At 34.4% G+C, this 25,402-nt stretch overlaps 1 protein-coding gene and 1 non-coding gene across 2 annotated transcripts in view; both read left to right on the top strand.

Moving 5' to 3' along the window:
- Positions 1 to 25,402, top strand: part of LOC138699964 (uncharacterized) — a 583,336-nt gene that overhangs the window by 401,172 nt on the left and 156,762 nt on the right. The gene's annotated exons all lie outside the window — the stretch shown is intronic.
- Positions 22,348 to 22,420, top strand: TRNAT-CGU (transfer RNA threonine (anticodon CGU)). The gene has a single exon. It is a non-coding gene; the product is annotated as a tRNA-Thr (tRNA).

The following is a 25,402-nucleotide window of genomic DNA, read 5'->3' as shown; positions in this document are numbered from 1 at the left end:
TTAAACTCCACTTTTTCTTTTCACCGCTTAACTGTTCCAAATTCCACTTGTTATTAAACAAGCTGTTTTCTTTAAAATTGTACTTCAAACTTTTGTTTGTCTCAAAATTGATCTTCTAAATTGGTTTATTTCTTGTAAATGTCTGTTGATATCTCAAGTTATTAAGTAGATTAATCATTCGTTTTTCAATTCGTATAGTCACCTCTGATTGAGGTTCTGGCTGATATATACATCTATTATCAGGCAGTAGGTCTACATTTCACCTTAACGATATGTGTCAGAGGAAGAACAATTGTTGGTATGCATCAGAAGTCCGATTAGTAGAATATGTAGCTAATCGGCGATTGTATGCAATGGAACGGGAAAGGCCACCCTACCATATTATCTCCTGCTCTATTGCCTAATAAATAATGCCTTATTGGTGTCACTTATGAGGTTCAAACCTGTCTTCGTACAGTTGACTAAACATCAGTGTCTCTTGCCGGCCTGGGTGGCGCAGTCGTTAGGGTGCTGGTCTTCTGTTCCCGAGATTGCGGGTTCGATCCCGCCCCAGGTCGATAGCATTTAAGTGTGCTTAAATGATACAGGCATATAAAAGAACTCCTACAGGACAAAATTCCGGCACACCGGCGACGCTGATGTAACTCCGGCAGTTGCAAGCGTCGTTAAACAAAACATAATTTAAATACAATAGCGTATCTTGCCATTTGGAGTGTTTATTTACTTTAAAATTGACTGGCCCTTTGAGTCGTCGTTTTTATTGTATTGTACTTGTTCTCTAAACCATCAAATATGTGTCCAAAATTATTTTAACTTTTTTTAATACCATTTGACTTCTAACGGATTAATTTCATTTATATTTCCTCATGTTCTTTAAAACGGTAGTTTCTTCAAAATTACTATTTTACTAAGACCAGTAAAAGACAAACTATATGATTATGTCTCGTGACCAGAATATTGTACGAAATGGAAATATAAAAATTGGAGTTTTATCCTTCGAAGAGGTGGAAAAATTCAAATATCATGGAGCAACAGTAACAAATATAAATGACACTCGGGAGGAAATTAAACACAGAATAAATATGGGAAATTCCTATTATTATTCGGTTGAGAAGCTTTTATCATCTAGTCTGCTGTCAAAAAATCTGAAAGTTAGAATTTATAAAACAGTTATATTACCGGTTGTTCTGCATGGTTGTGAAACTTGAACTCTCACTTTGACAGAGGAACAGAGATTAAGGATGTTTGAGAATAAGGTTCTTAGGAAAATATTTGGGGCTAAGAGAGATGAAGTTACAGGAGAATGGAGAAAGTTACACAACACAGAGCTGCACGCATTGTATTCTTCACCTGACATATTTAGGAACATTAAATCCAGATGTTTGAGATGGGCAGGGCATGTAGCACATATGGGCGAATCCAAAAAAATGCATATAGAGTGTTAGTTGAGAGACCGGAGGGAAAAAGATGTTTGGGGGGGCCGAGGTGTAGATGGGAGGATAATGTTAAAATGGATTTGAGGGAGGTGGGATATGATGATAGAGACTGGATTAATCTTGCAGAGGAATGGGACCGATGGCGAGTTTATGTGAGGGCGGCAATGAACCTGCGGGTTTCTAAAAAGCCATTTGTAAGTAAGTAAGAACTAAGACCAGTATGTATTTCAAAAGTATCTATTTAGATTCGTTTATTTGTTATAAATATCCGTTGACATCTAAAATTGTGTCGTTTAATGATTGGTATAATTATTTTTAAGTCGTTTACTTGAATTATTATCTTGTCATGTAGATTGTTAATTTACTAAAATTAATCAGTTCTTTCAGCCGTTTGTTTTGATTATACTCTATGTTTTGTTTATACGGTTAAATATACCTAGAATTTTTTAAACTGTTTTCACTTTATACAATAATACCATTTATCTTCTAACCGATTCTTTCATTTCAAATTCTTCTTGTTCTTTGAAAGGCATAGTTTATTTTGTATAAAGGTCTCTTCGTGTTGTAACTTTTGCCTCGTTTAATATTTCATCCGCTTCTCAAAATTGTATAGTAGCCTATATTTCGTTAAAGAACCCCCAATTCTTGAACTATTTATTATGTTTCAAACTCCGTCTGTCATTTAAATGATTTAGGCTATTTCTTTTAAATTCTCCGTATTATTTAGACAGTTATTTCTATTGAAGTTCGCGAGTTCGTTGACTCCACTTGTTCCTCAAGCTATGAGTTTTGTTTGAATTTTACTTGTCTTTGAACTGCTTTTTATAATTCTGAATTTACATGATCTCTTTTAGTTAGTTCAATATACCAGATTTTCTTCAAACTATAAATTTGGACCAAAACATAAACAGGAAGACAAACCCTCTAGTAGATACTTAGTGTTATTTTGTTTAAGCTATTAATCTTTTTTTTTTTTTTTTTTTTTTTTGCAATTGAACGAATATAGTTCTTAAATTGATACCTACTGTCATATTTTTTTGGACTCTACTTGACTTCTTTCCTGCTTTCATTAAATTTAATGAAGTGTACATCCGTGTATCGCCAACATGTACTAACTTCTCCTCTCATCCCTTCTGTATGCAAACTCAATCCTATTCAGTGTCAACAATTAATCTTCACCGCCACCTCCCCTCGTTCTAGAGTGCCCATCTTCTTCAACACGCCTTTCTGTCCTCAGAGGACGCACAGAAACAAATTAGAGCTGCCATTGAATTCCTTCAAAATTAATGACGTGCGAGGGTTCCAAGAATTCATTTATTTACAAAATAGGGCTGCAGGCATAATTGTCGAGCAGCGGTTCATACGGCACATAACAGTTTCATACATGACAACGCACGTACAGTCACAGAACAGCAATAATGTGTCATTTTTACGTAGCAAATAAAAAAAAAACAAATCAAATAGAAACAATACGAAATAAATATTTATTTGGTATTTTAAATAATCAATATTAAAAAAAATGTTCTACAGATAACAATCCAGTTATAAATGGTATATCTTAGCACGGAAGATATGATATAAACATGAAATTAAAGGCATATATAATGATATATTATCCATTAAATATCAGAATTTTTTTATTAAATTACAACGGAAAATTCACAGGATTTTTCATTGTCGATATCGACATTTATACTCTCCGATATTGTTAAATATGTATAACAGAAAATCTCACTCACTCACTCACTCACTCACTCACTCACTCACTCACTCACTCACTCACTCACTCACTCACTCATATATTTACTTATTCATTCACTTATTCATTTATTCAGTTATTCAATTATTTAGTTATTCATTTGTTTAGTTAATCACTTACTTAGTTATTTGCTTATTTAGTTAGATATATACTCAGTTTTTACTTAATGAGGTACTGAAAGACTGGATTGTTCCTCTTAAAGGCGAGACAGCTTAACATCAGCTGTTGAAGTTCATGATGCGAACTGACGATGGGATAATGGTAATTTTTTATTATACACTTTTATGTTTGTTTGTATATAATGTGTCTTGTTTGTAACATTTTTATATTCATCTGTGTGTTCACTTTGAGAGTGGTTCGATTTAATCATAGATGGGGGGGGGTGAAACCAACTTGTTTTGTAAAGCATGTACGGTTAAAAGACCCGTGTATTGGATTTAAGGGCAAATTCTGATAGTGTAGTGCATCTGTATGTATAATATTGCTAAATAAATCCATCTATCTTTCTAATGAGTTATTAAATGAATCATTTACTTATTCATTTAATTATTTAATATTTTTTTCCTGTTTATTTATTTATTATTTACTGACTTGTTTATTTAGTTATAAATTTCCAAAGAATCAAAGTCTCCTGTAAATAAGTAAAGCTCGCGAGATATCGGTAGCACAAAATACTGCCAGTCAAAAAGCCTACATATCCTACACATATCCTGTACTTACATAAACGATATTTCTATCTGACTTAATCATTAACAGTCATCATCACTTTAATTTTATACTTCACACAACAACTTTGTCTATTAATTCTTCATTCCAGTTTATAGGTTAACGTCTCACTTCATTGCATTGGCCACCTAATTGTAGGATCTATCTGAATTCGTCAGTCCATATGTCCACTGCTCCTCCTTCCTATTCTTGGCATGCTGACAATTTATGTCTCTTGTATTTATTAGACACCTTCAGATTATGAATTTCGATTCTAATACAAGTAAGATAGCCTAAATCTTTCTCTGTAAGAACCAACATTAATAAACAAGAGCTTACCCACAAGCATGTTCTTTAATTTTACCTAAAATTATATTTGCGAGATCGTGTTAATACTGAAATTCACAGGCGAAAATAGTTGCGTTACTGGCCTTGTAGGTATATCTATTCAACGGTTAAAGCAACAGTCGGCATTTCTTGACTCGCGAGTCAACCCTTTACCACAGTCATCGGCAGAATTGTACTCACGATGACATCAGACAATGCAACCACCAATACACAAGTTGTGGTTGTGGTAGGGTGGAGGGCCCGCTCAGACATCAGTGGCGTGCACCCAACACAAACTTCATGTATATTATACCTTAACTTTCAAAGTGCCACAGAATTCTAAGTTTATGTCACAAGTAGCCAATCTCAAGATAGCGAATAAACTTTCATCTTTCAGCCGCGATCTTTGTTTTGATTTTGCAAGTTTCGATTTTGAAAAAAAAAACATTCGCAAGTGTAAGTGGAACCAACATAGCCGCTATATTGGCGGCAAATAACCTAAGGGAAGCATATTTTTCCGTAGACAAAATTTTAAAGAAATTTAAACCACACATGTCTTTGCACCACGTTTGTGAATATGTACTATCACTCTGTAAATCATCTACTACTTGCTGAATTTCTGGCATATGGTCAAAGGATTCGCAAAAAGTAAGAAATCATTTGCAATATTTTTAAAATCACCTAATCTCCGTTATTGAAATTCTGTTTTTAGATTTAGATGAGCGTAATTATTTAAATTGTATTCAGAAATATCAGAAAGAGATTGTAAGCATGGGAAATGATGGAACTGTTTTTCCCTCATACATGATTTCCAGATATGTATCATTGTAATGAATGATCGCACCATATCGTACATATCTACTACGTTTTGCTATTGCCCTTCGTACGGCAGTTTGGATTTAAAATGTTCGTAAATAACTGTGATCTTCTGATGCTCTTTATGACATAGGCTACATTATAATGACGTTTAATATTGTGTTGATAAATGCCCTTTAAAACTTTCGAGCACAGTAAACATATACATACTATTGTTTCCATGAACACAAGAAAAATACGTCTCCTCCCATTCTTCTTTAAATACACGTTTCCTACTTTTGGACAGAGCCATGCTTAACTAGATGTATGTTACGCCACTGGTAGCTACTTGTACAATGCACCTGCAAAGGGTTGGTTGGGAGGGGGGATGTGTATTCCTTGCCTGCCCCTGCAACGTCACTTAGTAACAGGTATCGCGATGACATTTCTGCCGACGGCTGCTTTACCACATACGCAGGGTGAGAGGGGTAAGGCATGATCTCACTCTCTCCCCTTAGCCATCACTTGTTCATTCAAAGTAACGCAGTGGATCAGGTAAACACGACATGATCAGTTGTTAAGTTAAAAAAGAATTTCGCGTATGACAGACAAACATTTCGTTGCTCAGTTAAAATTTGATACATGCAGCTTGACTTCTAATTTTAATGAGTTAATTTAATTGCACATCCATCTTAATGTTTAAATTATGTGCAAGTAATAGAGAAAATAAATAAAATCAGACAAAAATGAAAAAGAAATTAATAAATATAAATTGACATAAACTTAACAGAACTTTTCTTAGTTTCGGTATGTTCACTGTCCATCTCTGCGCACGCAAAACTTGCAATAGTGAAGGTGTTCTGCGACTTCTCCTCTTATACCTCCTTCCTTCCATCTTCTCCGTTGCTGTGTTTTGCGGGCTGTATTGCATATGATGTTACCTTTGCCCACAATATTAATTTTTGTAGTGTATTAACCTAGAACGCACACCGGGGTGAAGCGTCACCCCACAAAAACCTATATTTTGTTTCCGTATCTTTTGATGGCCTTCAACAGCTCTCAAATCAGTACTTAGAGTAGTTTCCACTCCTCAGGCTGTGAGTTTCAAAGCAGTAACATGTTTCACGAGTTTCGTGGGCTGGTAACTCCAGGTACACAGGCACGTTTGTAAGGTTTTATTTAGCCGTTTCTTGGCATTGTGTTAGTGATGGCTATAAGAGGTGATGTTATAAACTCTATGTACGTATCAGTCATGGATTGAAACAAATGAGACAAACTAGATTTGCTTTATGTCCCCGCGCTAAAGACAGGAGAACAAAAATATCTTGTGTAAAGTGCAACAAATTGGCATGCTCAGAACACAGGAGAGATATCTGCGTTGAATGTGCAAAATTTGTATGTATGTATTTATTTACACTGCAAGTGGGCAAACACCCGATGGCAGTGGTAACTTCATTGCACACAATAAAAATAATACACAATGCAATTAAAATACACAATACAATTAAATATACAATACAAATAATACACAATAATTACATTAATAATAATACATACGAGTAAAATAACCTAAACAATAAGTGAACCTAATTTTCAATTACAACCCACATATTTATAGACTACATAAGTTTCATAGGTATTGATACTGATAACCTTTCACTTCACTTCATCTCACTCACTGCATTGGCACTATGACACATTTCACTGACACTATAGAACACACTATAAATTATCACTGATCGAAACTATTCACTAACATTGTGAACCATAACTTCAATAAATCACCACGCTTCACTGATACAACAGTTCAAATAAAATAAAATGAGGGTGTTCTTATCCTGTAAGCATCAAGACAATACTAAGATTATTTCCAAGTTATGCAATATTGTTAGAAACAAGTCACTTCTAAAAATAGCGTATTCGATTTGTAAGAAAACTGTAATATATTGTTATACAGGGACATCATTTTATTTTTACTAACATTTCTGATATTAACCTGCCTATACCTTTGAATCAACGGTTGCTAACCCCTTCCATGACTGGAGTTCGATGGCGTAATATACAAACAAAACACTTTACTGGGTATAGGAGGGAGGAAAAGTAATTCATCCATTTACGTAAACTATGAAATATTAAGCTTTTGAGTTTGATAATTTTCATTAGGTTTTTGTTTAATCAGAATACAGCACAGTATTAACAATGAGTGTTTTCACTCACGAACTGAGCTGTCCATACGGACGTATTCATTATGCAGTGTATATTAGATTGTCTATAGCACATTAGCGTACACTATAGAGAATGAAGTTAAATTGAAAAATAATCATAATATGGATATTTAAACACATTTTTCAAAATGGTGGCGGTTCATTTCGATTAATGTATGTAATTCTAATTACCAGTTTCGTCCTTCGTACTAGTAGGCCTAACTCAAGTTGAAATAATTCTGTACCTACTCTGTAAAAGAGTACCTTACGTACTGTAAATTCAATCTTCACTTCTGCTCGATCCGAAAAGATAAAATTACTCAGACATTCTATCTACTGTCCGTCCAAGTGATTATGTCGCAGGATCGTAGAAAGGAGCGAAATCACGTGACAGTTAATTACTTAACGAGGCCCTTTTATTTAAGTTATTTTAAACAGTTGTATGGGTATAATATTACGCATATGTCCAATTCCTAACAGAAATTAATGTTCTCAGAAAAGAGCTAAGACAGCCCAGCCACTAGCCTTTACCGAGAGGCGAATAGAAGCAGGTGGGGAAAACCGGAATGCGACGTAGGCAAATGGACGACAGTACCTTTGCGAAAATGATGCAATATTGAAAGCTCTTTCGTCATTGGAAAACGCGAACATATTTTTGGAACGTACTGTGACGGTAAGGCTACTATGACTGTATATGCGGTCTTGGATATGTGTGGAAAACGGTTGAACTTCATTAGTAGAAGGGGTGGGAGTGAAGTACATTAAAAAACTCAGGTACAATAAAAATTGAAGTAAAAATAAAATGATGTCCCTGTATATCCCAACTATTTGTTATAAATTAAAAAAAATCATGTGTAAAAATAATTCTATTACCAGTAATCTCTATGCTTTAAATATAAAAATAAATATATAATTTTATAATTGATCAGTTATCAGCAATTTTGAAGCACTGTTATTTCCATTATAGTTACTAAGTTAAGAAAATCTGTAATTTTGTAATTTTATGAAGTTAAATTTGTCTTTTGAACTTCAAATTTATTTTTTAATAATAAAAAAATCCTTGCATAACATATCCATAAAGAATACAATACAAAATAAAAGCTATTGTACACAATAGGTACAAACGAATATGTGGGGTGACTAGTAACCCCAGATATACAACCAAAGCTGTCAAAAAAGAGTATGCAATCCAGGGTTACGTAAGTGATGATAATGATCACAAGTAGATTTTGTGAATTATAATGATGTAGACAGTGTTGTTGTAGAAGAGGAGGGAATGGAAAATCATTATGTGCTTTTCTGACTCTCTTAAAGTGAGTAGCTCGGATCCATTGTATAGCGACAATTCCTTGTTCACGTGGACTATGAGCTGTTTCGGGGAAGTGTGAAGGTAAGTGGGACAAATAATGCTTGTGCAGGTGGAGTCGTTGTACCCACAGGGGAACGCAGGCACAAACTTCTGAACTTCAAAAGAAATATAAAAGAAGGAGAAAAAACTTTCAACGAACTTGGTTGAGAAGGTTTTATTAGGGTCAGGTTTCAAAGTCACTCCACTTCGTGATCAAAGCACGTTTCTTCTCAACTTCGGAGAAGAGGAGGAGGTCAAGAAACCCATTCGGCATACAGATTCCTTATACCATAAACGACTGTCGTATGTTTCTCTGATTTTTTATTTCTTTTTGTATTTTTCTGCATAAAATAGAGTACTTCGGTTACCTAGCAACAAAAGAAGAGATCAATGTCTAAGCCGAAAATATACCAGTAAGGCTATACCGCAGTCTAGTATATACAGTCACGAAGCTTGAGTTGTGAGGGTTCTAGGAAAAATACACTGTGCCGATACTATTTCGCATTGTCTGTGATAAGGCGATAGTAACGATCCTAGTGGTTAGCAACTATCTATGGTTGGATATTTCCTTCGTGTTGAGCTTTTTGACTGCATATACTAGACTGTGGCTGTACTCTGTCTCTACATTCAAAATTCAGCTACATTCATAATTATTTGATATCAAGGATCATGTTTTAATTTTTTCCTATAGGAGCAGGATTTTCTTTACCATAATTCCCATTGGAACCGAGATTCGCGGATTAAAACCCGGTCGAGAGGTACGGATAAGGCAATAAAACCTTAATATAACACAATTAGAGGAGAAAGTAAACCCAATGATTCCCGATTGGAGAATTTCTGCAAGTAAAACCAGGTAAAAGTTACATCCCTGTCTTACCCACGTCAATGCATATCATAGAGACTATATTGATTTGAATTGTAGGTTAAGTGTGGCAAAAACCACCCATTGTATTAGCTACAAATTTTCTCATAACCGAGAAATTGCCTCTAAACAATATATATTATTTTGAAATCAAAAGTATTGACGTAACAAATTATTTTGCTCGGAACAAATCTCTTAGTAATCACATTCTACCATAAAATACCGTAGAGCACAACATTATTACAGTATATTATCTTCAGGTAAACATGATTAGATTTGCATGTAAGGGTTATGTTCTTTAATTTCTTCTTTAATTAGCGTAATGGTTCCTCTGAATGCCACGTCTTTCAATTTTCCGTGGAAATATTTTAATTATAGGTAGGTATTCAATATAATATCTTGAACTAATATTTTCCTATTTCTAATATGTCTCGCGTTTTCTTTGTAATAACTGTCATCTGTGAAATAAATTTGTTCATTGCTGGACTAATAATATTATTTAAAAATTTTATTAGAGACTTAGCTGCAATTCATCAAGATCAGCCTAAACAGAAAATTTACTCAACTAATATATTCTTTTTCTAACTCCTTTTTCAACAGCGTCATAGCTTCATAATAGAGACAGGTATTGCGGAAAGTTTTTACGTTCCGTATTATTTTCTTTCTACTGAAAGCTTTCCCGCAATCTGTAGATATATTCGTAAATAATACTATCGTTTTATTACGATTATTTTAAAAATAAATACTCAATTTTAAAATAATTCTTTAGTATCTTAATCAATATTAACCATTCATGAATACAGGAGTTCTCTGATAAAGAATTGCTTAAAAATCATAGCCAACTATATGAGGGACATGCATTAAGTTTCTTTGGAAGGAAGATAGCTCTCCAAAATCTTTTCATGAATTGAATTCACATTTGCTTGATTTTTAGCCGGTATCAATGTCAAGTGAAGGATGAACCATCAATTCATATTTCCATAGACTATTTTAACTGAAACATGTAAAGTCTTAGATTGTTTCTTACTTATTTACTTTTGTTAAGTTTCCTCCCCTTGATTAGAAACATTGATAACACAGTGTTATGTTTCAAGATAGAATTGAAAGATGTTCTGTAACTCTTACTCAACAGGTGGCTTTCGCTAAAAGTCCCTCCTATGTTTGTTGTTCGTCCTACTTTTCTCGAAGTAACATTCACTGACATTGAAGTTGATTGAATGGATGTGATAGTCAGAGTCCGTGGATATCCAGAGTACCGCAATCGTTTGAGCCGGCAAATGCCGACAAATCCGCCATTGTTTGTCCAGCGCGCGCTATGCAGTATACAGTTGCATAGGGAAAGAATGTAATTTAAATATGAAAAAATGCAATGCTGCTGTGTTCAGAACTGTTCACAGAGAACTGAAAAAAGCGAACATTTGTTTTCTCTGTGACAAGGTGAAAGAAATAAGGAAAAAAGGAAAGAAGTGACTATAAATAAAAAAAGGAACGATCCGCTACCTAAGCGAGCATACATTGTGAGATTAATGAATGACTGTATTTTGATATTTATTTTTTCAAAATTTGGGCCCCAAAATATTTTTATAAAACTAATCTAGAATTTAAGTTGATTCAGCAATGATATTTCTACATAAAACAAATGAAAGTCACGTACCAATTAGTATCAATGTCAAATTTTTACCATCTTCTCCCTTTCAAATTAAGCATTTTTGAATTTGATCCTATTTGCTATTTGCAAGAATGACAAAATATATTTGTGAAGTTCTGAATTTATTCTTGAGACAAGATTGTATTGTTTGGCTCGATTAGAAAATACAAAGACCGTGGAAACTAGAAACCCTATTAAGGTTAGACTGATGTGAAATTTCAATTTTCTAAACTATTCTAAGTAGATCTATGAAATGTTGTACTTTTAATTTGTAATTTTAAATTGTGCAAATTTAGGTTTTCAAAAATTGTTACTATTTTGGCCAAACACATACGTGTCAGACCTTCAGAAACGAAACTTACTATGCAATTTTCCTCTTTATTTTACTAAAAAATAATTAAACATATTTAATGCACTAAAAGTGTAAAAACAGACAATTCATTCATTCATTCATTCATTCATTCATTTATTTTATTCCATAGATCTTACATGAGCAATGAAGCTTTAAGATGTGGAACATGTCAACATTTTACAATATTACAATTACAATTTTTACAAATTTTTATAGTTTTACAATTTAGTAATTTTCTACAATTTTTACAATGTTGTACAATTTTTTTTTACATTTTGGCGAGATGTAGTGAGATGAGATGAGGTCCGAGGATTCGCCAAAATATTACCCGGCATTTGCCTTTTCGGTGGGGGAAACCTCGGAAAAACCCAACCAGGTAATCAAATCAAAGGGGGTAATCAAATCAAAGGTGTTGATGCCAAGGACTCGCCATAGACCATCCGGCTTCAGTCCCACGGCTGTGGAAAACCTCGGAAGAAACCAAAGTCCAAAGGGGGATCCAACCCAAGCCCGAACGCAGCTCCGGAACAGCAGCCCAGCGAGTCTGCCGACTGAGCTACATCGATGGCTCTACTAAAAGTATACAATACATAGCCAATCAGATTATTAAATTTACAAACGCAAACGATCATTCATAAGTTGAGCTATATTATAATACAAAACAATTTAATTAAATTTAAGGCATAAACAATTCAACCAGTTGTAATATACAGAAATTGATAATACATATCATGCAAACTACTTCAAATTACAAACACAAACAATTTATCAGTAGAGCTATATAGATTACTATTCAATTTAAAGCATATACAATTCATCGGCCAAAACTATACAAATATATACAAATTCAACTCGAGCGTAAAAAACTTAATATTAAAAAATACCTCTTCTGGCTGATATGCATATAGATATAATCAGGCAGTACATCTCACTTGACGATATGTGTCAGAGGAAGACAATTGCTTGTAAGTATCTGAAGTGTGATTAGTGGAATATGTAGCTAATCGGCGAAGTATGCATTGGAGGGGGAAAGAAACTTGCCACCCTACCCCATTATCTCCTGGCCTAGTTTTCTCATGAGTGATGCCTTATTGGTGGTACTTATGGGGTTCAAATCTGTCTTCGGACAATTGACTGAACAACAAGAAGAACAAAAAAAAAAATGAGTGTTAGATATGATACTGATAGTAAGTTTTTTTAAGAACATATTCAAAAACTTCTACAAAAAATCATGCATGTAGTACAGAATCTGTAGAAAGAGTAGCATTTTTAGCAATGCAAAATTTACAGAAAATTAAAAAGGAGAAAATTGACTTCAAAAGTTTGGGATAATAATAATTAACCAGGTCTCTGTCTTTTTTATTTTCTAGGCATTTTGAAACATGTAGAACTATCATATTATATACAGAACTTATCCTTATATACACTACCACGCTGTGCACACCTAACCTACACTAGTAAATAAAGATGACTAAAAATTATGTAATCTTATGAAAACACTATAATAGATAAATATTATTTACAAATCACTATCGACTGTGGACACTATTATAACACTAACAATAAAACTGTTAGAAACTTGCAAATATTTCTTGTATCACAAACAAAAACCAAGCATGGAAAACACGTTGTTATGGCTACTAGCAACAAGTGGAATTTTCCTTTAGATAAGAGTTGTGCTCTCCTTTGTAACCGAATATCTTTTAAAGGAAAGCAGCCTTTGAAGTAGGTCTAACACCTGTTGGATTCTATGACGAAATATTTCGAGAAGTCAAGAAGCTACACTGGCTCAATCGGAAATCTAATATAATAAATAATGTATGAAATATAGCGTAATTTCCAAAATGGTCGCAGAATTCAGAGTGGGGGTCGTGGACGGAGAATTTAAATTAACAATCAGAGCTCGCAGCCTTTTAAAAATGTGACCCTAAACAGCTGATAGACCGGTCGTATGATCATGAAAATTGGCAGAGGGCATCTTTAGACCATAAATGAATTTTTAAAGATAAAAACAAATAAACGATTTTTTTTTACCAAAAATGACAAAATCTCACATCAGTGTATCCTTGGGGACATTAAAATGAAATTACTAACTTCCATACTTTTAAAGCTAAACTCACAAAATGTTTATCACTAGTATTCTGGTTGATAATAACACATGTACAAACTTTCATCTCTCTCTATGATAAGTGGTTTGCACTTTATTAATAACTTAATTATATAGTGTATTGCTTAATGCAAAAAGTCCCTTGCGTCACAATTTACATTATTTTTCATTGATATTCACTTATAAGATTCTGTATATACCTAGAAACAAACATTACTATTGGAATTTTCTGTACAGCGAATGGGTAAATTACTAGGAATTTTTATGACTATTAATTTTTTTTATTAACTAAAACATTCTAGCAATTTACTTATTAATTTTACAACAAAACCTTATAGTAAGCTTTGATTCCATGTATGTAAGGAGCCATGTAAGTGAAAATCACTTAAGAATAATGTCAATTGTAGTGCGACTTTTTATATAAAGCGGTTCAATATTTTAATAAAATAATTAATAAAATGCAAACCACGTATCATACGCGGATGCAATTTTGTACACTTGTCACTAATAAGCAGATATACCAGTGATCAAAATTTGGTGAATCTAGCTTCGTAAGTATGGTAGTTATTGGTTTCACTGTTGTGAACTCTTAAAACTAATAAACTTCGAGAAATTTCAGTATAGTGTGCCCTTATATGCGGAAGCCGGAGAGTTTGCACGAGGAATGCAGTTGGAAATGTTTAGATTTATTGTTATTTTATTTGCAAAATTGTTGTTTTCATTTGTTACTTGTAATTTATTAAGTTCATGCTGCTGTGATGTTTATGAAGGAGTATATTGAACACTTAAATGCGTATTTATGCTGTAATAATTATTAAATGAAGTTTTTATACATTAGTATGTTGACTGATAATAATGTTCTATAATGTGAGAAGATCCTTTAGACGTTTTTGCCCTTCAAATTAAAAATATCTGAGTTTTACTTCAAATATTCCTATCCCTAGCGTGTTGAAAAAGACTAACAATGGCGGCCGACTCGGTGATTGCGCTACTCTGTATATCCACGGACTCTGGTGATAGTGACATTGAATATTACAAACATTGATATAGTGTTTATAGTGGCAGATACATCAAACAAAGATGGACAAGCAGATAACATGTGAGAGAGAGAGAGAGAGAGAGAGAGAGAGAGAGAGAGAGAGAGAGAGAGAGAGAGAGAGAGAGTGATTTCTTGTTACATAATTACTGCACACGTAATAAACAGATATTTTACGAGAAACAAATAATATAGAGATAATTAATTAATATTGCAGCTGTTGTACTTTGGGTAGTGGTGAAGGTATTTAAGATTTTTTTGCGGCTATCTTTACCTTGATTCCGAATAGCTTGACGTAAATAAGTGTTTTATTAAAATAACTTTTTAGGTAATTAAATATATAAAGAATAAATAAATTACTCCTTATGTTGTTTTTTATTTCCAATAATAATTTTCAATTTCAACATTGCTTTAACAGTTGAAAATGCCACATCAGTTTGAATTAGTTCCACTTAAAATGTGTTTTTAATAGATAGGCCTATGTATTAGACTATATAAACATTGATTAACATTCACCGCTTGCCTTCGTTGTTTCAATAATTTCCAAACCATTGGTCATACTTCAACCTTGAAATCATATTTAGAAAGTTTGAAAATTTTTCATGGTTTATAAATAGCATGCATCGATCCATCTTTAATATTATAGGAGTTACGCGTCTCTTAAAGGAACTGTGACATACATATTTGCTGTACTCATGACCGAGTGCACCAACCTCGGAACGTTTGAGTAATAGATATTAGCCTAGATCATATATGTAACAGATAACTCCTCGCTACGTTAAAATCGGCAGCACTTTGAAGAGAACAACCGTCAGGATCGCCACCCGTCCGCCGTAAACGAACACGAGATGGCAGTACAGTCGCTAATGTAATTCAAATGAGAATTATGACGTGACTCCTTATGTAATAACTAGATGGCAGCGTAGTAAACCTGACAAAAGTTGTTAACCTCAAAGCCTATAAGCCCGACATATCTGTTACATATATGATCTAGGATATTAGTTAACCACGCGTTATGTTGTTTTTCTGCGACACCAAGCTCGGTTACGAGTTAAACCACGAGAATTTATTAACCGGTCGTGTGCGAGCGGTTAAGTAGCTAGCTAACTGTGGCAGTGAAACCAAGATGGAGTATGACAAAAAAGGTTTTTCCGATAACGTGTTTCTTGATACGGTATACTCTAATGTCACGTGACAGAATACAGTGACTACAATAACAGTATGTAGTACGAGAGAATTTTTGCCTAGTAGGTATGAATGATTGGATATGTTAAAGACAAAAAAATAATAACTGCGACAGAACACAGCATTTGGAGGCATGGAAGGTTATTTACTAGAGAATATGATATTAAATAATGTTGCCAGAAAAAATATTATTGAAATCTTTGATTTAAATCAATGAAGTGGTGAAGACTGTGGATAAATGATATGATATTTATTCCACCAGCTTACATCGGTCGTGATGGCCCTTCACATATCTGTCTACAGTGCCATCACTCCCTTGGATACATATTCTGCTTATGTTTTTTTTAAACTTCTGGTTATTATATATTATAAATGACCTTGGTCACTTTTCTATCACGTCTCTCACCTGTTTCCCTCCCTTCTTTTTCTACTTACCCCTCCCTTTCCCAGTCATCTGCCTTATTCTTACTAATCTCATTTAACCAGACAATAACTTCTTTCAATTCCTTATTAATTGTTCCCACATTGTTTACATTAAGTTGAACTCTTCCATAGCTGTCAACTTATTTATTCACTTGAGTCACTAACGTTCACTGACCACTTATTACTATTAATTTAATCTGTATATTTTCAGACGAAGTAGTTTCTACAGTTTCATTACATTTCCATTCCCAATTTGTTTATTATATTTGTCTCACTACTTACTTATTATCACTCCCTGGTTATTACTTGTATCTTATCCTTTTTCACTATTATTCCCTTGCCTTACAGTCCTTTCTGTCACCATCACCATTTTCACTTTATCACTTTCCTAAATTTTGTCACTCATGCATAAATGTGGACAAATAGTATTTGAGATTATGTTCTCACGAGTTCTAACTTATACCTATGCCAGCATTGCCAATTTAGCGACTTCTAATTGTTTTTCGGAGACAATTACTTTTAACTTTTCTATTGCTTAACAATTATTGTAAGTTTTTTTTTTCTGTATTTAACACCTGAGGAATAAGACGATACAAATTAAGGGGTGAGAATCAGATAGTTTAAAGCCACACTTAAAAAAAAATATTTTTGTGCCAATTCATTAGTTACACGTATGGGGAAGTTACTAATAAAATATTGTAAAAACTACTCAACAAAAGCCACCGGCGTAGCTCTGTCGGCTAAGGCGCTTGTCTACCTATCCAGAGTTGCGTTAAGGCGCGGGTTCGATTCCCGCTTGGGCTGATAACCTAGTTGGGTTTTTTCCTAGATTTTCCCCAACCGTAAGGCAAATATCAGGTAATCTATGGCGAATCCTCGGCCTCATCTCGCCAAACATCTCTCACTATTACCAATCTCATCGACGCTAAATAACCTCGTAGTTGATACAGCGTTGTTAAATAATCAAGTAAAATAAAAAAACTCAACAAAAGGCGTAAGTATAAGCCGAAGAAATTATGATATCGCACATAATAGCATTGGACTCTAAACCTTCAATACGCTATGCTGTAAAGTTTTATCTCATTAACATCTCTACATATAGGGTAAACATTGGTAATTTCGTGGCAGTGGTTATTTCGTGATACTTTTTCTTTGCTCTTTTGTGAACTAACCAATGGTGTTACGAGATCCAAATTTCCGCCAAGGGATTGCTTATGTTGTCCAGTTTCCCGAAACATACAGCTAAGCTTTGTGTGACTATTGTAGTTGCTTCAGTGAGCTTTTATGTTTGGAGAGAGCAAGTTTGCGTCGACTTCTCAGGCGTACAAATTTTGTGGAAGTTTGTAATTACATTACGGGCTTATTACTAAAGGTAAGCATATGATATTTGGTACAAAGATTTATTGTATCTTCATGAAATTTTAGGAAATGTTTTTGGAATTTTAGACACATCTGTAGTCGCCATATAGGCTTAGCTTTACTGATAGAAATCTTAGCTGTTTGAGGCGAAATTTTGTTGAGCATTAAGTGTTACAATTTTTTAAATAGTATAAAATGTATTACAATAGGAATTTTAGAAATCTGAAGACAAGATGTGATAACAAAAAAGAAAATGGAGACGCAATGGGTTCAGTGTAGCTTCTGTTTGATTTATTTTCATGCTAAGTGCCAATGATAAGTACTAGATGACTTACTTGCAAGAATTGTGACAGAAGATGGAACATGGCTCCACCATTTTGGACCGGAGACAGAGGCAGACAATGGAGTGGCATCATGCAAATTCACCAAAGAAATAGAAATTCAAAAGTACACCTTCGGCAGGAAAAGTTATGGCTACTGTGTTTTTCGATTCAGAAGGACTCCTGCTTGTGGACATCATGCCACACGGAATCACCATTAATTCTGACGTGTATGTTGCAATTCTCAAGAAACATCAAGTTCGACTGAATCGTGTTCGACGACATCGGGAGAAGCAGGATGTTCTGCTACTGCACGACAACGCACAGTCATAATGTCAGTCACCAGACCACAGACCAGATCAGAAAATTCGGATAGAGAACACTGAAACATCCGCCTTACAGTCCTGAACTGGCGATTACCATCTCTTTGGTAAACTAAAGGATCCCTTCGCGGAAACGAGGTTAGAAGATGACTCCCTTGTGCACGCTGCTAAAGAGTGCCTCAGACGTGTTGGTCCAAACTTTTACCGTGCTGGTCTACAGGCCCTCGTTCCTAGGTTACGTAAGGCAGTTGAAAGGGACGGGGATTATGTGGAAAAGTGACATTTTGTTCCTTAAGGATGCATCTACATTCTGTGAAAATAATAAAGCTGTAGGATAAAAATATAATTTTTAAACAAACGTTATGCATTACTTTTGGAGTTACCTTAGTAATATAGGCTATAGTAAAGCCCGTAATAAAAGTGTTCACTCCTTCAGGGCAAAGAAGATCCCTTTTCAATTTCAATTTTTACTTTGATTTCATTCTTATTGTGTGTTGATATGTATTTCTATGTTTTCTTGCTATGAATATTAGACGGAATTACTATGTTTGAAGTCTTGTAACAATAAATGAGAATTTCATTTGACTTTAATGAATTTTTCCACAATTCTTCTACCTCTCACGAAATTATCAATGCAATATCACGAAATTACCAAGATTATCACGAAATAACCAACCTTTCAGCTTAAGTTGTAAAAATGGTTTTTGGCACATATCCAAGAACGTATCCAATCTTTTATGTCTCCAGATTTGTACAGCACGTTATCGTCTTTTAGATGAAAAAATCGGAATAAGGATATATTTAAACATTTGCATTTTAAATTAGTTTTCATGAAATTATCACGAAATTAGCAATGTTTACCCTAATAGGATTTTAAAAACATGTGTCTATGTCACGTATAAAGCATAGCAGAAAATTGTTCGTATTTTTAATTAACTTACTCGGGACACCGAAAAATTCAAGCGACATTTTCTTCCAGCAATCTACTTTTTGTTTCATTGTCACGCCATTTGTTTCTTTATTTTCTATTGTCCCTTTATAGTAGGCCTACCTCTTTCATAACAAGACAGAGTAAAAATGAATTACCGTATGCGCTGAAATTTGGTGCTCTCGCTCTTTTCATTTCTTTCCTTTCCGTAACCACTTATTTCAAGAAATTATAAATAGAAAATAGACCTACTTTTGTATGTACACGAATAAATTAATACAAATTGCATCTATTTATAACATATTTTTATAATACGCTTAGAGAAAATGAATTAGTCATTGGCTCCTGAATGTTATGATGAATTGAAGAGGTGGATTTCAAACTGGTCTAAGTCTAAATGATAAGTTATGAGAAAAATGACAAAACTGATGAAATAAATTTGACGCCCTTACTGTTTTTTTTGAAACGAGTATAAGTCAAGACTTAGAAGAGAATTGGCCTATAGAAATTACAGGCTTGAAAAGGATAAATTAAACCGTGAATAGAGTAAGTTAAAATCTTAAAAAAGGACTTAGGACACTTTGGAATCCACCTCTTCAATTGCTCCGGAGAGGAATTATGACGAAATAAACATGTGGCAACTAACTTAGTTTTCGTAACCAAGCAAAGTTGATGGTACATTGGTTTACCTATAGCCTTATTAGGTTTGAATATTCAAATATTAATTGTCAATATTATAGATATTATTCTGTAGGACAAATTGATAAAATCCTTAACCCGTCTTAGCCCAAACTCATTACAGATGTACAAATTGTTTATAAATGATTAAATAATGTTTAATATAGCCTATATAAGTATTGTTTATTGAGAATTCATGGAAAATCATATTTACAAACGGACTGTAGGGGTGTCACCTGTAGGTGACATTGGGCAATAAATCTTATTGTCACATTTAATGACTGCAATATCATATTTTATTCATTGGAGAATATTTAAGATAGCATATATGTGATAATACTACTGGATGGGACTGAATCGCTGGCTGGATGTCTGTATGGAGTTTTCCCATAAAGACCACAACATACTTGCATGATATTTCGCCGGAATTCACACTATGTCAAGTCTTTTTGTATTGCATATCTTCTGGATACTAACCACGCATTATGACAGGCTGCATCGAGATCAAATGCAAAATTGGGTACCACCATTTCGTTCCATGAAAGCTCACTTTCAAATAATGAACATTTTCGTCAAATCTATCTACACTTTCCATGTATTTGATGTACTATTCAATAACTGAAGGGCAATCCACTTGAATTTTGCTTCGTTTCCCTGCAATCGCACTGACTCAATCTGCTTTCAAAATTGGAGTTACATTGTGTCAGTTTGAAGCAAGAGTGACAATATTATTATCTTGCCATCGAACAACAGCATCATCCTGTGTCACAGCGAAAGATATTGCACCACGATTGCGCTTTTTCATGTGCTTAGCAAGGTAGCTAAGATGTGTAGCTGCTGACCATAGTTTATATCCAAAACGCATGAATATGAATATGCTGATTGTCACTATGTCTCCCATAATAGGAACCATTGTTTCATGAATAGATGTGTGACTCCACCATATCTTTTCAAACTGTTGGCCAAAGTTGCCATTTAGAATCTCGAAGTATCTTCGGACTTTACCAAATTCATCATTAGGAGGAAGATTGAAATTGTCCGAAAGGTGTAAATACTTATGGATTTCTGTAAACCTACTTCTCCTCATGGTATTGGATACAAGTTCATTGTGTACATCTGATTTTGTTTCGCAAAACATTGTTATGCTTTGGGGAGACATGTAGCCCATCAGTAAGAGAATGGCAATGTAAACTTTTTATATAATTTTTGTACAATTCAATAGAATGATTCCTTTGGAGGGCATACCATTTTGACATTTTACACATGGCAGCGGGTATTTCTTCACTGAACAGGAGCTCGAAACATTAGACAGGATTAAGTTTTGATTCATTATAATCTGTAAATGTTTCATCTATGTCGCCTCTTCCAGATTTACAAGTAAAGATTTTTCTTTGTCAGACCACTCTTTATTACGAAAAGAAATATTAGAAGTAGATTTTTTTCTCTGCTGAAGTCTAATATTAGAAATAGATTGTCTTTCATCGCGAGAAATGTTAGAATAACACTGTGTTCTTTCGTAGACCATAATTATTTCTTCCATGTATATTCATATCTGATTTTGGTAGTTTGTTTTTTGTCTGTTGAAACTTCAGTGTTTATTTCCTCAATATAAGAATTGGACATTGTTATCTCGTCAATTATTGATAGTCTCGGGTTACTTCCTTCATCATTATCTATTAGTACGTCATTGGCAGAAGTAACGTTGACTTCAAATGTAGGTCTGAGTATTCTTTCTGGAAGATGGTTGATGTCACTGGTTGTTTCGTCACCACTTTCCTCATCGATAACTGGTCCATCAGCCGGTGGAAATATGGTAATATCAATAACAGACGAAGCTCCAACTGTATCTTCGTCCATCATCTCCAGTATTTCATACACAGTCAGACTATAGAAGAAAAATAAGTAACATAACTATACTAATATAATGAGATCGGACGTCTAATGTATCTGACCAATGTCACCTGGAGGTGACATGTCACTTTGTAGTCCCTGTATACACTATATGCACCTTTTTTACTTGTGTTTGAAAATTGCATATAAAATATCAATAGTTTAGCAATGTATATATGGAAACTAAAATAAAACTACTTAACTCTTAGTACTATTTTCACAAGCCATTATGTGAAGTGCGCACAAAGTTGAGATTCTTCTGCATCCACGCTGATGTTTTCTTCTCTACTGCTACAGATTTTCGAGCTAGTCGCCAAAAATGTTGAAATTCAGTTACCAGATGTCTAATAAGGCATTGTCGACGGCGATTTATGTTTAAATATATTTATTGGTAATTTTGGACAGCTTGTTAGGGAGCGTCACCTGTAGGTGACATTGGGTCATCAAGAGTTAATATTCTCATAGCTAGCAGTGCATATTTCTGTACAGATTACTGTGCACTTAACTGCGGAATCCCGGCCAAACAGTCACTCAGTTGAGTGCGCCCCTTGTATAATGGCAGTTGACTTGGACATAAAACGTCAACGTATATGCCTAACTTGGAGTCAGGCACAAAGGGAAATATTGAAGGAGGAAGGTTCGATCCAGTGTTGAGGATTTAATTCGGCGTAGCTCAGTGGTCAGAGCGCTTGGTACGTACAACCAAGGACCCGGGTTCGATCCCCGGCGCCGGAGCGAATTTTTCTCCTCAAATATTCAAATATTAAATGGCAGTAAAAATGTTTAATAGCCTCCCTATGGATAAAAAATCAAACTCAAAACATAATATTATTTAGGGCCAAATTAAAGAAGTACCTAATTTCTTACGTCTTTTATGTGAAATTATGACATTCAACAACGCTGCATGAATATTTCTGTCGTGTATTAAGAATTATTGATATTAAGCCTTTGTATAGGCTAGTAGACTATATTGTAAAACTCTTCTATATATATTTCAACTAGACTGTGACTATAATTAAGACTTTCTAGTACTATTAAGACTTTTTTTTGACATTTGCCATATTCTAGCTGTGAAGCGATGTACAAATACCATGGAATGTAAATAACTACAATACAATAACATTAAAAGTTAAATTACCTGGAAGTTAAATAGGAATTGCATGCTGGGTAATTTTCGGTGTTGGACCCCGGACTCATTTCACCGGCAATTTCACCTTCATCTCATTCAGACGCTAAATAACCTAAGATGTTGATAAAGCGTCGTAAAATAACCTTCTAAAAATAGGAATTGCACGTCCGTAGAAGAGATAGGACAGTGAGTTTCGCAGACTGTCGACTTGTGGGCAGAAAAAAGAAGAAACGTTTCCTTAATGAAACGAAAATATATGAAGCTAATACTGAAAGAAATCAATAATATTGAAGTGTGATAATCTGACAGATTCAAACCCACATAATTGTTTGTTTCAGATATTATGTGGTAATTTGACCTAAAGTAATTCTATCCAAACCAAGCGATAACTCAGTTTAATTGTGATTTATTTTATGATAGAAATCAATTACATATCATTCTTCCGAATTAGTTTTCTGTTTTCATTATTCTGTTACTCCATTACTACCTACATGATTCGCTTCTCTAACTGTCACAGGATTGAATAACTTACGAAATAATAGCGATGCGTGTATAAAATATCAGTGTGTGTTCTCTTGAATACATTATTATCTGTTATTAAGAGCTATATTCATAGATCCCCGCCAGTAGCAATTTTAACTGAAAGAGCATTTCATTATGAGGTTATATCCTGATACCAATAATTAGCAATAAATTAATTAAGTGCATGAAACAATACCGAGATTTTCGAGAAATATCACTCGCAACATAATCAACATGGTAATTTTGAAAATAATTGAATGCAATTTTTACAAAATGCGAAATTGTATCACATATACACTCGCTTCAGATTAAAATTGGTGCTCGAACATGAAAAGCAAATTTTGTTATATAATGCTTTGTTATTCTGTTGTGTTCTGTGACATTGAGGTGTAATTAGATTATGTTCAAACAAAGAGTAGGGTATTTATTGCACTAAAGGTTAGCACGTAAGCTACTTTTTAGGTTTTATTTCGATTACCTTCACCGAAAATAAGGAAGCGAATTTCAGAACATAGGTTGCATGCAGGAAGTGTTAGGAAAAATATGTTTTCTGTAGGAAAGTGTGGTGTAGCCCTCCTGCCCTAGATGCCGCATTTTGTACTGTACAAGAATTAGAAACGAAATGGAAATAATAGCCATTTTAATTGTTGTGATTCGCTGGGAGAGACTTACTGTATTAGAGAGGTCTCTAGTGGAAGCCTTAGAAGTAATGTCAAAGTTTGAGAAGTTCATGGAGGGAAATGCTATCCTCTCATCTAACTTTGTCACAGCCCTCGACTTTTTCCACTTAGCTACCACCTTAACTAACCCATTCTAACCTTGCCAGGAGATACGAAAAGTGATTCATACATTTACATAGATTTTTTTCGAAATTAGGTTTGCCATGAAAATGTAAAAACGAGAAAATACAGCACGCGTTCATTGTTAAGATGGGGCGAACATTGAAATTCGTGGAAATTCGAAACTTGCCTTCAACAACCTTGTGTTTTGTAATGACGCTGTTACAGTTTTAGAAATAATTAAACATTTTGTCACATGCCATGATGTAATAACTGAAGAAATTACGGAAGGGTTATCAAAATCGGAGAGTAAGAATTTCAAAATAACTGACTAATTACCCATTGTTACAAATCTTAATTTTCATTTTTTAGACAAACCAGGTACATCATCTTAATCTACAGACTTTTCTGTCAATTTTCAACATAGTCTCCATTTCTTTACATATTTCCCCATTGTTTTGTATGTTCGACAATTCACTTGCTGTAGAAGTCCGTTTTCATCTTCCCGAAGACACTGACGCACTGCTTTCCGGATTTCCTCCAGCGTCGCGTACCGTTGACCTCGCAGTTGCTCCTTTACAGAACCCAAAAGGTTATAGTCGCAGGGTACCAAGTCGGAACTGTAGGGAGATTGCGGAAGAATATCCCACCCAAATGTTCTGATTTTCTCCACGGTGACACGAACAGTGTGAGGTTACGCGTTATCGTGTTGCAAGAAGATCTTCTTGCCAGGGCGTTTCTCGCGCAATGCACGACGGAGCTTCAAAACTGTCTGAATATAGCGGACAGCATTTTATGGTCTGTCCAAGTTCAATTAATTCAACCAAAATGCATCCCAAAACTCATCAACTCTTTCCTTGTTGCGTTCCGTGGAGGCAGTTCGAGGGCGACCGCTCCGAAGCTCATCGTGGATGCTCGTCTTCCCATCTTCGAAATGTTTCACCCATCTCTTAACACTGCTGGCACCCATGCATACTTCTCCGTATGCACGCTGATGTCTGAGTTGAATTTCAGCAGCAGATTTTTCTTCTTTAACGAGGAATTTAATGACAGCACGCTGTCGAAACGAACCATCGTTGACAACCATTATGCACACATTGTCTGTGGTAACATGATATAAGTTAAAGACGTCACAATATGCCAATACATAGTGTAAAGTCAGTAGATTATGACCATATAATCGCTTTTGTTACATTTTTGAAATTGAAATTATAGCAATGTGTTGCTCATGACTTTCAGTACGACGCTCTGTATATTACATAACAGCATTATTCAGTCATTGCTATA

Source organism: Periplaneta americana, chromosome 5, assembly GCF_040183065.1.
Source record: "Periplaneta americana isolate PAMFEO1 chromosome 5, P.americana_PAMFEO1_priV1, whole genome shotgun sequence".
In the NCBI taxonomy this organism is placed as follows: Eukaryota; Metazoa; Arthropoda; class Insecta; order Blattodea; family Blattidae; genus Periplaneta; species Periplaneta americana.
This window is presented reverse-complemented; position numbering and strand designations above follow the sequence as displayed.